Below are 11947 nucleotides of genomic sequence, written 5' to 3'. Positions count from 1 at the left end.
TATTTAAATTTTATTTTTTACAATATTTTAAAAAATATTAAAGGAGGGGGGTGGGAGCCGACCAGCTCATACGAGCAAAAATTTAATGTGAGTAATATGGATGTTGTTTATATATTATGAAGTGGAAACTTAATAAAATAATAATCCAATATTTAGGCCAAAGCACCACTTTTCTCCCCATTAATAGTCCCCCCCCCCACTCCTCGAGGCAGAAAGATGTTCCAGGAGCAGCCCTTTGCTTGAGAAGCTTAGGCTCCTTTTGGGGAACAACTGTTTACAGGTGGAACAGACGGGAAGCAGGTGCTCAGGGAGGGTGGTGTGAGGTCCAAATACAGCAACAGTCGCCCCCCCTCCGGGACACCCCCCCCCCGGCAGACTGCTCAGTCTCCATCCAAACACAGGAGGATTCTTCCCTGCTCCAACCCCCCCCATCTCCCCCGCCCACCCTCAGGCCTAAAGAGAGGGACAGCGGAATCTCTTGTTTTTCCTTCCACTCAGTTTCTCATTTTTCCAACCTTAAATGTGGCTGTCCCTTTGCAGCAATTTGTTCTCTCTCTCTCTCTCTCTCTCTCTCTCTCTCTCTCTCTCTCTCTCTCTCTCTCTCCTCTCTCCCTCTCTCCCTCTCTCCCTCTCTCCCTCTCTCTCTCTCTCCCTCTCTCCCTCTCTCTCTCCCTCTCCCTCTCCCTCTCTCAATAACTCCTCGTGAAAATCTGTCATTGTTTCAGTGCACCTTTCTCGTAATATGCACATTTTTGCACACCGTTTTAACTAATAGGCACAGTTTTTTGGACACGGTTTTTTTTGGACACGCTTTGTATGTTGCTTTCATTAATATACGCATCTTTTTCGCACCCTGGAGAACCGTGTCACAAAATTCAATTTTCAACGGATCGCTGCTGCCTCTGTGCTCGTGTGATTGGTGCAAAAGATGCAAGTTAGGTAGTTTCGCATTGAAATTCGAACAAAATCAAACTTCTCCACCACAGTTCAAGAAGGATACTGACAAGCTGGAACGTGTCCAGAAGAGGGCAACCAAAATGGTCAAAGGCCTGGAAATGATGCCTTATGAGGAACGGCTTAGGGAGCTGGGTATGTTTAGCCTGGAGAAGAGAAGGTTAAGGGGTGATATGATAGCCATGTTCAAATATATAAAAGGGATGTCATATGGAGGAGGGTGAAAGGTTGTTTTCTGCTGCTCCAGAGAAGCGGACACGGAGCAATGGATTCAAACTTCAAGAAAGAAGATTCCACCTAAACATTAGGAAGAACTTCCTGACAGTAAGAGCTGTTCGGCAGTGGAATTTGCTACCAAGGAGTGTGGTGGAGTCTCCTTCTTTGGAGGTCTTTAAGCAGAGGCTTGACAGCCATATGTCAAGAATGCTTTGATGGTGTTTCCTGCTTGGCAGGGGGTTGGAGTGGATGGCCCTTGTGGTCTCTTCCAACTCTATGATTCTATGATTCTCCTCTGTCCCTATGCCTAACCCTGCTCAATGGTTTCAAGAAATGGCTTCAAGTGACAAGAAAGGAGATTCCGACTAAACAACTGGAAGAACTTTCTAAAAGTAAGAGCCCTTTTTTGACAGTGGAACAGTCTCCCTTAGGAGGTGCTGGGCTCTCCTTCCTCGGAGGTTTTAAAGCAGAGGTTGGATGGCCATCTGTCCTGGATGCTCTAGTTGAGATTCCTGCATTTGCAGGGGACTGGACCTTGGGGGCCCCCTTCCAACTCTTCAATTCTACGATTCTATGTATTCTAAACAGCAAACATATCTAAATTCACCCAGGAGCAGCTTGGTAGGTGACGAGCTTAATGCAAATCTAGATTCTAAATTTCAAATGAGAAACACTGGCAGGATAATAATCTGGAACCCCGTTTATAAAGCAGTAGAATCACAGGCTTGAAGAGCTCAAAGGGATCCAAGGGTCATCTAGTCCAGCCCCCTGCACTGCAGGAAATCTGGTTGACCATTGTGAGGTCAGAGCGCTGGACCAGATGGGCTCCCTTTGGCCTGATCCAGCAGCCAATCTCTTCTTATGCTCTTAGCAAGGCTGGAGTTCGGCACCAATCTTTATTTTCTTTTTCTTTTTAACTTTGTGTCCTTTGCTGTTGACCTGCCTCTTACCTTAATACCCAGCACGACCCAGGAAACCCGTTTTCTTCGGAGTTCCTTATTATTTGCTTGCACAAAGTTTGCAGGGAGGCTAGATGGCATTCCTTCTGGTGGCTTGCAGGTAATTCAGAGGACTCTGTGTCAAGGAGCAGTTCTCTCGCACTTCCCACCGCAATTCCCTTCATTGCAAAAAGTCCCAGCTTTGAGGGACGGGAGCCTGTTGCGCAAAGAGCTCCAAGCCAACGTTTAACTGCACAACCTAAATTTGCAGGTATATAACTGAATCCCACCCTCACCCCCCCAAAAAAGTGGCAGCTTGGAAGCTTCCCTTGTTCCACCACCCTAAAAAGGTAAAGGTAAAGGGACCCCTGACCATTAGGTCCAGTCGTGACCGACTCTGGGGTTGCGCACTCATCTCGCATTATTGGCCGAGGGAGCCGGCGTATAGCTTCCAGGTCATGTGGCCAGCATGACAAAGCCACTTCTGGCGAACCAGAGCAGCACACGGAAATGCCGTTTACCTTCCCGCTGCAGCAGTTCCTATTTATCTACTTGCACTTTGACGTGCTTTCGAACTGCTAGGTTGGCAGGAGCTGGGACCAAGCAACGGGAGCTCACCCCGTCACAGGGATTCGAACCGCCGACCTTCTGATCAGCAAGCCCTAGGCTCAGTGGTTTAACCCACAGCGCCACCTGGGTCCCACCACCCTAAATAAACCCAATTTCTTCTTCCAATGTGATTGGATTCTTGTCTAATTAAGAGTCCTGCATGTTGATTGCAGTGTGGCTTCTGGGACCTGACTCTGGAGGTTTGAGCCTCAGAATGCCCTCTTAACCAGAGGAGAAACTGAGGCAGGCCTGGTGGCAGCTGCGGACGGAGGGGGGAGCTCGCAATATCTGGCATCAGCTGCTCTAGTGCTCATGCTACTCCCAGAGTCTACCAGCTAAGTACCACCTACCCACATGAACCTTCCCAAAGCGCACCTGAGCCCTGAAGGCCACAGCGCCGTCTGAGACAGAGGTGGGCTTGCGGTGAATCGACATTTCTGAAACAAAAGCTGTTTGCTTCAAATGCCGGCTTCTCCCAATGACATCCCTCGGCTTCCTTTTCTCTCCCCAGCCAGAAAACTGAAGTGTTGGTTCAAAATAGAAATTCTTGCTCAAAAGTGTTGAATGTCATTCCTCTTAATTAGACTTGCAAAAAATAGCCGGTTTTGCACACTGAAAAGAAGGCGACGGCACCAGCAACAACAGTAGCGACAAAAGATGAAATTTAATGAAAGGCGCTTGGACAAAAATCGCTTGGGGGGGGGGTCTCTTTAGGGTCTCCCCAGACATGCTGGAGTTCTGCCAGCTGGGGTGGCAAGGTGGAGACCAAACCGTCCTGGGAGATCCCTCAACTCTGACATAAGAGCGTGAGAAAAACTGTCTGGATCAGGTCAGTGGCTCATCTAGTTCAGCATCCTGATCTCACAGGGGCCAACCAGATGCCCATCATGGGAACTGCCCCCCCCCCTCAAGCAGGATCTGAGCACAAGAGCAACTCTCCCCTCCTGTGGTTTCCACCAACTGGGATTCAGAAGCACAGCTGCCTTGAACCATGGCCGCAGAGTCAAACCTCCTCCATTAATTGCATCGTGGACATATTGCAGAATACAGCACAACAACAAAAATGCTGGCCTGGTTCCCCCCCCCCCCACTCCTAATACCGAACCTAAAGATTGTCTCCCACTTGGATTCCTGATATGTGCTCTACGTGGGGTTCCCTTTGGAGGCGACCCGGAAACTGCAACTAATCCAGAATGCAGCAGCCAGACTGGTGACTGGGAGCGGCCACCGAGACCACATAACACCGGTCCTGTAAGACCTATATTGGCTCCCAGTATGTTTCTGAGCACAATTCAAAGTGTTGGTGTTGACCTTGAAAGCCCTAAATGGCCTTGGACCAGTAGACCTGAAGGAGTGTCTCCACCTCCATCGTTCAGCCCGGACACGGAGGTCCAGTTCCGAGGGCCTTCTGGCGGTTCCCTCCCTGCGAGATTACAGCGAACCAGGCAGAGGGCCTTCTCGGTGGTGGCGCCCTCCCTGTGGAACAGTTGGGAGCCGCCCAGAGTGGCTGGGGAAACCCAACCAGATGGGCGGGGAATAAATAAATTGTTGTTGTTATTCTTGTTGTTCGGTTGGAGGATGGATGGCGGCTAACAGATTGAGGTTGAATCCTGACAAGACAGAAGTACTGTTTGTGGGTGACAGGAGGCGGGTGGGTGTGGAGGACTCCCTGGTCCTGAATGGGGTAACTGTGCCCCTGAAGGACCAGGTGCACAGCCTGGGAGTCATTCTGGACTCACAGGTGTCCATGGAGGTGCAGGTCAATTCTGTGTCCAGGGCAGCTGTCTATCAGCTCCATCTGGTACGCAGGCTGAGACCCTACCTGCCTGCAGACTGTCTCGCCAGAGTGGTGCATGCTCTGGTTATCTCCCGCTTGGACTACTGCAATGCGCTCTACGTGGGGCTACCTTTGAAGGTGACCTGGAAACTACAACTGATCCAGAATGCGGCAGCTAGACTGGTGACTGGGAGCGGCCGCCAAGACCACATAACAGCGGTCTTGAAAGATCTACATTGGCTCCCAGTACGTTTCCGAGCACAGTTCAAAGTGTTGGTGTTGACCTTGAAAGCCCTAAATGGCCTTGGAGCAGTAGACCTGAAGGAGTGTCTCCACCCCCATCGTTCATCCCCAGACACTGAGGTCCAGCACCGAGGGCCTTCTGGCGGTTCCCTCGTTGCGTGAAGCCAAGTTGTAGGGAACCAGGCAGAGGGCCTTCTCAGTGGTGGCGCCTGCCCTGTGGAATGCCCTCCCATCAGATGTCAAAGAAAAAAACAGCTACCAGATTTTTAGAAGACATCTGAAGGCAGCCCTGTTTAGGGAGGCTTTTAATGTTTAATAGATTATTTTATTTCATTTTTCTGTTGTAAGCTGCCCAGAGTGGCTGGGGAAACCCAGCCAGGTGGGCGGGGTATAAATAATAAATTGCTGCTGCTGTTGTTGTTGTTGTTGTTGTTGTTGTTGTTGTTGTTGTTGTTGTTGTTATTCAGCCAAATTGTGTGGCAGGAGAATCAAGAGAAACTAAAGGGAGTTCTTCACGAAGCACATGCTTAAACTATGGCAGTCCCTAGCACATGATGGTGGGACAGCCACGGCTTTGGTGACTTTTTAGTTTAGAGAAAAGGTGAGTAAAGAGGCGACACAACAGAAGTTTTTAAAATTATGCCTGGCATGGAGAAAGCAGCTCGGGGGGGGGGGGGAATAACCACCCTTCTCTTTTAACACTGGAATTGCTAGACGCCCACTGGAGATGAATGTTGGAAGATTCAGGACAGATGAAAGAAGGGACTTCTTTATGAAGCACATAGTTAAACTGTGGAACTCCCTCCCACAGGAGGCAGGGGTGGCCGCCAACTTGGATGGTTTTAAAAGAGGATTGGGGAAAATTCATGGAGGAGGAGAGGGCTCTCGGTGGCTACTTGCCACAATGGCTATGCCAGGCATCCCCAAAATTTGGCCCTCCAGATGTTTTGGACTACAATTCCCATCTTCCCTGACCACTGGTCCTGGTCCTGTTAGCTAGGGATCGTGGGAGTTGTAGGCCAAAACATCTGGAGGGCTGCAGATTGGGGATGCTTGGGCTATGCCCTGAAGAGGGAGATCCAGTGCTCGGTTACTTCCACATTTGCCCAACCCAGGGTTGTGGCCAGCGTCATGTCTGAACAGGCTCATCAGAGTGTCATTACAAAGAACACCAGTCTTTCTTCTTTTTCTAGGGATGATGGTTTCAAAAGGACCGCCTGCTGTGTTAGAAGCCACATTCCATGTCACGGACAAACAGCAAAATTCTTAAAAGCGGCCTGAGCTCTGAGGCTGCTCTTCTCTGAAATGACCTTCGCTTGAACAAATGCAAAATTATTCATTCTCAGAGTCTCTTTTATCCATCAATGGTGAAGACGTTTCTTTGTAGCCCTTTACTTTTGTAGAGCTGTGCTAATAGCTCTGTCGCTTACCCAGAAACAAGTTTTCTGGTAGCGATGATGAGCCCTGTTATCAAAAAGAGGAGCAGCAGGGAGACAATTCCAAGATTTTGCCCTCTGCCCTGAAATATAAAGTTGCTGTCAGAGAATGCAGCTCTTCCTATGGATTCAGGGGCCTCCTCGGAGGCTGCCTTTGTGAATGTCATCTGTCATGTGTGTTCAAGTTGAGATTCCTGCGTTGCGCGGGGGTTGGACTAGATGACCCTCAGGGTCCCTTCCAACTCTACGATGCTGTGATTCTATGAATGTGTGTGCCTTCAAGGGGATGGTCATGCAGCCAACATTGGCCAACTCTGAAGATGTGGCAGGAGACCTGGATGGAAGTTCTCGGTGTCTGGTGATGAAGAGGCATGCCACAGCACACAGAAACTCTCCTCTCTCCAGCGCATGCACAAGTAAAAGGGGGAATCACATCACCTTGACACTAGCTGCTATGTGCAGAGCAAATGTACAAAAAATAAATAAATGCGGGCTACCAATGGCTACTAGCCAAGGTGGCTCTGCTTCCATGGTGGGAGGCAGAAATGCTGCTGAATATCAGTTGCTCAAAAACACAGGAGGGAAGAAGGCTCTAGTGTTTGGGTCCTCACTGAGGGTTTCCCTTGGTGGCATCCGGTTGGCCACTGTGAGAAATGGAGGCTGGACTAGATGGGCCACTGGTCAGATCCAGCACCGAAGGGGCATGCCCTATGGCCCTGGCATCTCCAGGCTCAGGACCAAGCCCCGCCCCCGGAATCCTTTAACGGAATTACTTCTCCAAATTTGGGCAGTTGCTGACGTACCCTGCCCCTCCCTGTCTCATTGTTATGCAAATTTCCAACGCCTAACCGCCTAACCTAAGTTGTGACGAATTGTTATGAGGTAGGCGAAAAAGAACAGGGGGTAAAAGAGGCAGAGTTCCCGTCTGCAGGGGGCTTTAAACTCGAAGCCCCGCCCCGACCGACCTGATTGGTCGGTCCGGGTGTGATGCAGGCGGGAACCTTCCATTGCGCAGGGGCTGAGCTAGCAGCCCCTGCACAATGGTTCAGTCGGGAAGCCCACAACCCCACCTCCGTAGCAGGCGTGGAAGTGGCTTTCTGATGTTCTTAATCCATCTATCTGACATCTGCCTCTTGCACCGAAATACACAAATTTTCCTGCTCCACCAGATCCAGACATGATCCCACGTGATTCTCCCTCTCGTCAGCCGCTTCGTGGCTGCTGTTGAGTAATGTGTGAAATATGGCCACACTTCTGGGATTCGGCTGGTGACATCGCTAGTGACAAACGGCAGCATAAAACGCCGTTCGTCTTCACCACTGCCAACTCCCTTAAAACAAAAGCAAGCGAAGTTCATCTCCTCTTATTGCCAGCTGCCTCGGGAGGCCCTGTTGCAAAGGAGGAAGGCAGCAAGGACGTATTTTAAATAAACGTTAGCAGACCAGCTCCTTCTGCCCTTTTGTGACCTTTCTTCCTATCATGCATTTGCTTACTCCGAGGATGAAGCTTCCTCCCTCTGCCCAGTGCCAACTCATTGGCAAAGGGCATGGCAAGCCCCCTCTCACCATCCCATAGGGGCAGGAAAATGTGTAGCTGGACCCAGGATTAGGGCTGGTACAAGAAGAGGGCAGAGGGAAGGGTCTGCTTTTTAAACCGCCCAAAAAGATGCTCACCTTTTCCTTCAATTGGGAAAGGGGTTTGCAATGGCTATAATGACAACATCTCACAATAGAGTGGTCCTTTGGTTCACCAAATTTAATCCGTTCCGGAAGTCCGTTCCAAAACCAAAGTGTTTCAAAACCAAAGGTGCGCTTTCCCATAGAAAGTAATGCAAAATGGATTATTCTGTTCCAGACTTTTAAAAGCAACCCCTAAAACAGCCATTTAACATGAATTTTGCTCTTTAATGAGACCTTTGATTCATAAAATGAAAGCAATAATCAATGTACTATACCGGCCATCCCCAAACTGCGGCCCTCCAGATGTTTTGGCCTACAACTCCCATGATCCCTAGCTAAGAGGACCACTGGGGTCAGGGATGATGGGAATTGTAGTCCAAAACATCTGGAGGGCCGAAGTTTGGGGACGCCTATACTATACTATAAAAACAAATAAGAGAGAGGGGGGCAAGCATCAAACTTAATCTGTTCTGGAAGTCCGTTTGACTTCCAAAATGTTCAAAAACCAAGGCGCAGTTTCTGATTGGTGCAGGCGCCCCGGAAACAATAGCCGACAGCCGCAGCGGATGTTCGGCTTCTGAAAAACGTTTGAAAACTGGAACACTTACTTCTGGGTTTTCGGTGTTTGGGAACCAAGGCGTTTGAATATCGAGGCATTTGAGAACCAAGGTACCAATGTACTGTCACAGCCACCCCTACTGCTGTTAAATATTTGTACACGGCGTTCTTAAAAACGCAAACACGTGCATTAAGGACTCAAAACAACCACTTGCCAAATCCTAAAACAACAAATGTAACAACAAAAAGTTTTTAAATCTGCAATAGACAGAGCAGCAAAGTTTCAACACTGTGAGCCTTTCTAAACGTCAAGGCGACACTGTCCCAGAAACTCCAGCGGGTGCAGAATACTGCAGCGAGGCTCCTCACGGGGTCCCTGCCATGGGAACATATTCACCCAGTGCTCTATTAGCTGCACTGGCTCCCGGTGGAGTACAGGGTCAGGTTTAAGGTGCTGACTTTGACCTTTAAAGCCCTTTGCAGCCTAGGACCCTCATACCTACAGGACCACTTCTCCGGTATGTCCCACAGAGGACCTTAAGGTCCATAAATAGCATCACCCTAGAGGTCCCGGGCCCTAAGGAAGTCAGATTAGCCTCAGCCAGAGCCAGGGCCTTTTCAACACTGGCTCAGCCCTTGTGGAACGCTCTGTCTCATGAGACCAGGGCCCTGCGGGATCTGATTTCTTTCCGCAGGGCCTGTAAGGCAGAGTTGTTCCGCCTGGCCTTTGGCCTGGAATCAGCCTGATCCCTGTCAATAATTCGGCCGTCCCGGGAGCCAGTTGTTAGACTCTTTCCGTTTTCTGTGATGGAACTCACATTTGGGGAATTCCCTGGCTTTTTTCTGGCCCACGTAGGACCAGTCTGGAGAGTTGGCCTGGTGAAGACTTGACATTTCCTTCCCCAAACAGTTTTTGATTTGAGTTTCTATTGAAATGAGGCTGCATTTTAATGTTGTATTTAATCATGTTTTTAAGCTGTATTTTAATCAATTGTTTTATATCCAGTGTTAAGTCGTCCTGAGCCTGGTCTTGGCTGGGGAGGGTGGGGTATTGGGACCCAGGTGGCGCTGTGGTAAAACCACTGAGCCTAGGGCTTGCCGATCAGAAGGTTGGTGGTTCGAATCCCTGTGACGGGGTGAGCTCCCGTTGCTTGGTCCCAGCTTCTGCCAACCTAGCAGTTCGAAGCACATCAAAATGCAAGTAGATAAATAGGAACCGCTACAGCGGGAAGGTAAACGGCGTTTCCATGTGCTGCTCTGGTTTGCCAGAAGCGGCTTTGTCATGCTGGCCACATGACCTGGAAGCTATACGCCGGCTCCCTCGGCCAATAATGCGAGATGAGCGCGCAACCCCAGAGTCGGTCACGACTGGACCTAATGGTCAGGGGTCCCTTTACCTTTACCTTTAAGTCGCCCTGAGCCTGGTCTTGATTGGGGAGGGCGGGGTATAAATAAAATTTATTATTATTTATTGTTATTATTATAAACAACAGGACATTCTGGAGTACCCTAATGCTAGCACATTTATTCATGGATGAGAGAGTCCACTTGCAACAGACAACCATGGCTACACCTATGGAAGATTTTCATAGAACTGTAGAATCCTAGAATGGTTGGAAGGGATCCAAAGGGTCAAGGGGTCCAACTCCTTGAAATGCAGGAGTCGCAGGTGAAGCCCTGACAGGTGGTCATTCCACCTCTACTTAAAAACCTCCAGTGAAAGAGAGTCCCACACCCTCCCAATTCCCATCAGAAAGTTCTATCTGATGTTTAGACAGAATCGCCTTTTTTGTCATTTGAAGGCATTGGTTCGTATCCCACCCTTCAGAGCAAGAGAAAAAACTGGCTCCCTCTTGTGTGTGACAGCCCTTGAGATATTTGAAGGTGGGTCTCAAACCTCCACTCAGTCTCCTCTTTTCCAGTTGAAAAGGTAAAGGGACCCCTGACCATTAGGTCCAGTCGCGGACGACTCTGGGGTTGCGGCGCTCATCTTGCTTTACTGGCCAAGGAAGCTGGTGTACAGCTTCCAGATCATGTGGCTAGCATGACTAAGCCACTTCTGGCGAACCAGAGCAGCGCACGGAAATGCCGTTTACCTTCCCGCTGTAGCGGTACCTATTTATCTACTTGCACTTTGATGTGCTTTTGAACTGCTAGGTTGGCAGGAGCTGGGACCGAGCAACGAGAGCTCACCCCGTCGCGGGGATTCGAACCGCCAACCTTCTGATTGGCAAGTCCTAGGCTCTGTGGTTTAACCCACATACCCAAACCCCACAACTGTTCCCCATAAGGCTTGATTTCCAGATCCTTGATCATCTTGGTTGCCCTCCTTTGCACACCTTCCGGCTTGTCAACATCCTCCTTAAATTGTGGAGCCCAGAATTGGATGCAGGACTCCTGACCAAGGCAGAACAGAACAGTACTATGACTTCCCTTGATCTGGACACTAGACTTCTGTTGATGCAGCCTAGAATAGCAATGGCCTTTTTTGCTGCTGCATCACACTGTGGACTCATGTTCAGCTTGTGGTCTACTAAGACCCCGAAATCCTTTTCACATGCACTGCTAGTAAGTCCAGTGTCTCCAATCTCATATTTGTGCAGCTGTTTCTTCCTGCCTGAGTGCAGAACCTTACAACTGTGCATTTGCCTTGTAAACAGAAGCTTCTTTTCCACCCGACTCCTTAAATTACAAAACAGGGGCCTTCTCCATTGTGGCGGCATGACTGAACAAGATGCTTCAGGAAATCTGGAATTTGGCCTCAAGAACAGAGAACAGCCGAGCACAGTGGCCTGATCACACCTAAGCGTCATCCAAACTGTGACTTACCATGAAGAAGAAGGCATGCTGGCGCCCAGAGAGAAAAGGCGGCGGCTGTCACTCCTTCCCTGCCGCTGGTGGTGCAGTATCAAGAGCTAAGCCATGGTTTAGAATAATAGAATCATAGAGTTGGCAGAGACCACAAGGGCCATCCAGTCCAACCCCCTGCCAAGCAGGAAACACCATCAAAGCATTCTTGACATATGGCTGTCAAGCCTCTGCTTAAAGACCTCCAAAGAAGGAGACTCCACCACACTCATTGGCAGCAAATTCCACTGCCGAACAGCTCTTACTGTCAGGAAGTTCTTCCTAATGTTTAGGTGGAATCTTCTTTCTTGTAGTTTGAATCCATTGCTCCGTGTCCGCTTCTCTGGAGCAGCAGAAAACAACCTTTCTCCCTCCTCCATATGACATCCTTTAATATATTTGAACATGGCTATCATATCACCCCTTAACCTTCTCTTCTCCAGGCTGAACATACCCAGCTCCCTAAGCCGTTCCTCATAAGGCATTGTTTCCAGGCCTTTGACCATTTTGGTTGCCCTCCTCTGGACACGTTCCAGCTTGTCAGTATCCTTCTTGAACTGTGGTGCCCAGAACTGGACAAAGAACCAATGGACTTCAGTGTTGGAAGAGTCCCCAAGGATCGTCTAGTTCAGAGATGGCCAACTTCCAAGAGACTGCGATCTACTCACACATTAAAAAACTGGCAGTGAT

The 11947-nt window shown here is 49.3% G+C and overlaps 1 protein-coding gene across 7 annotated transcripts in view; it reads right to left on the bottom strand.

Moving 5' to 3' along the window:
- SHANK3 (SH3 and multiple ankyrin repeat domains 3) overlaps positions 1-11947 on the bottom strand; it is a 425727-nt gene that overhangs the window by 67952 nt on the left and 345828 nt on the right. The window lies entirely within an intron of this gene.

The sequence above is a fragment of the Zootoca vivipara genome, chromosome 10, assembly GCF_963506605.1.
Source record: "Zootoca vivipara chromosome 10, rZooViv1.1, whole genome shotgun sequence".
In the NCBI taxonomy this organism is placed as follows: Eukaryota; Metazoa; Chordata; class Lepidosauria; order Squamata; family Lacertidae; genus Zootoca; species Zootoca vivipara.
The sequence above is the reverse complement of the archived record's forward strand: the minus strand, read 5'-3'. Positions and strand labels throughout refer to the sequence as shown.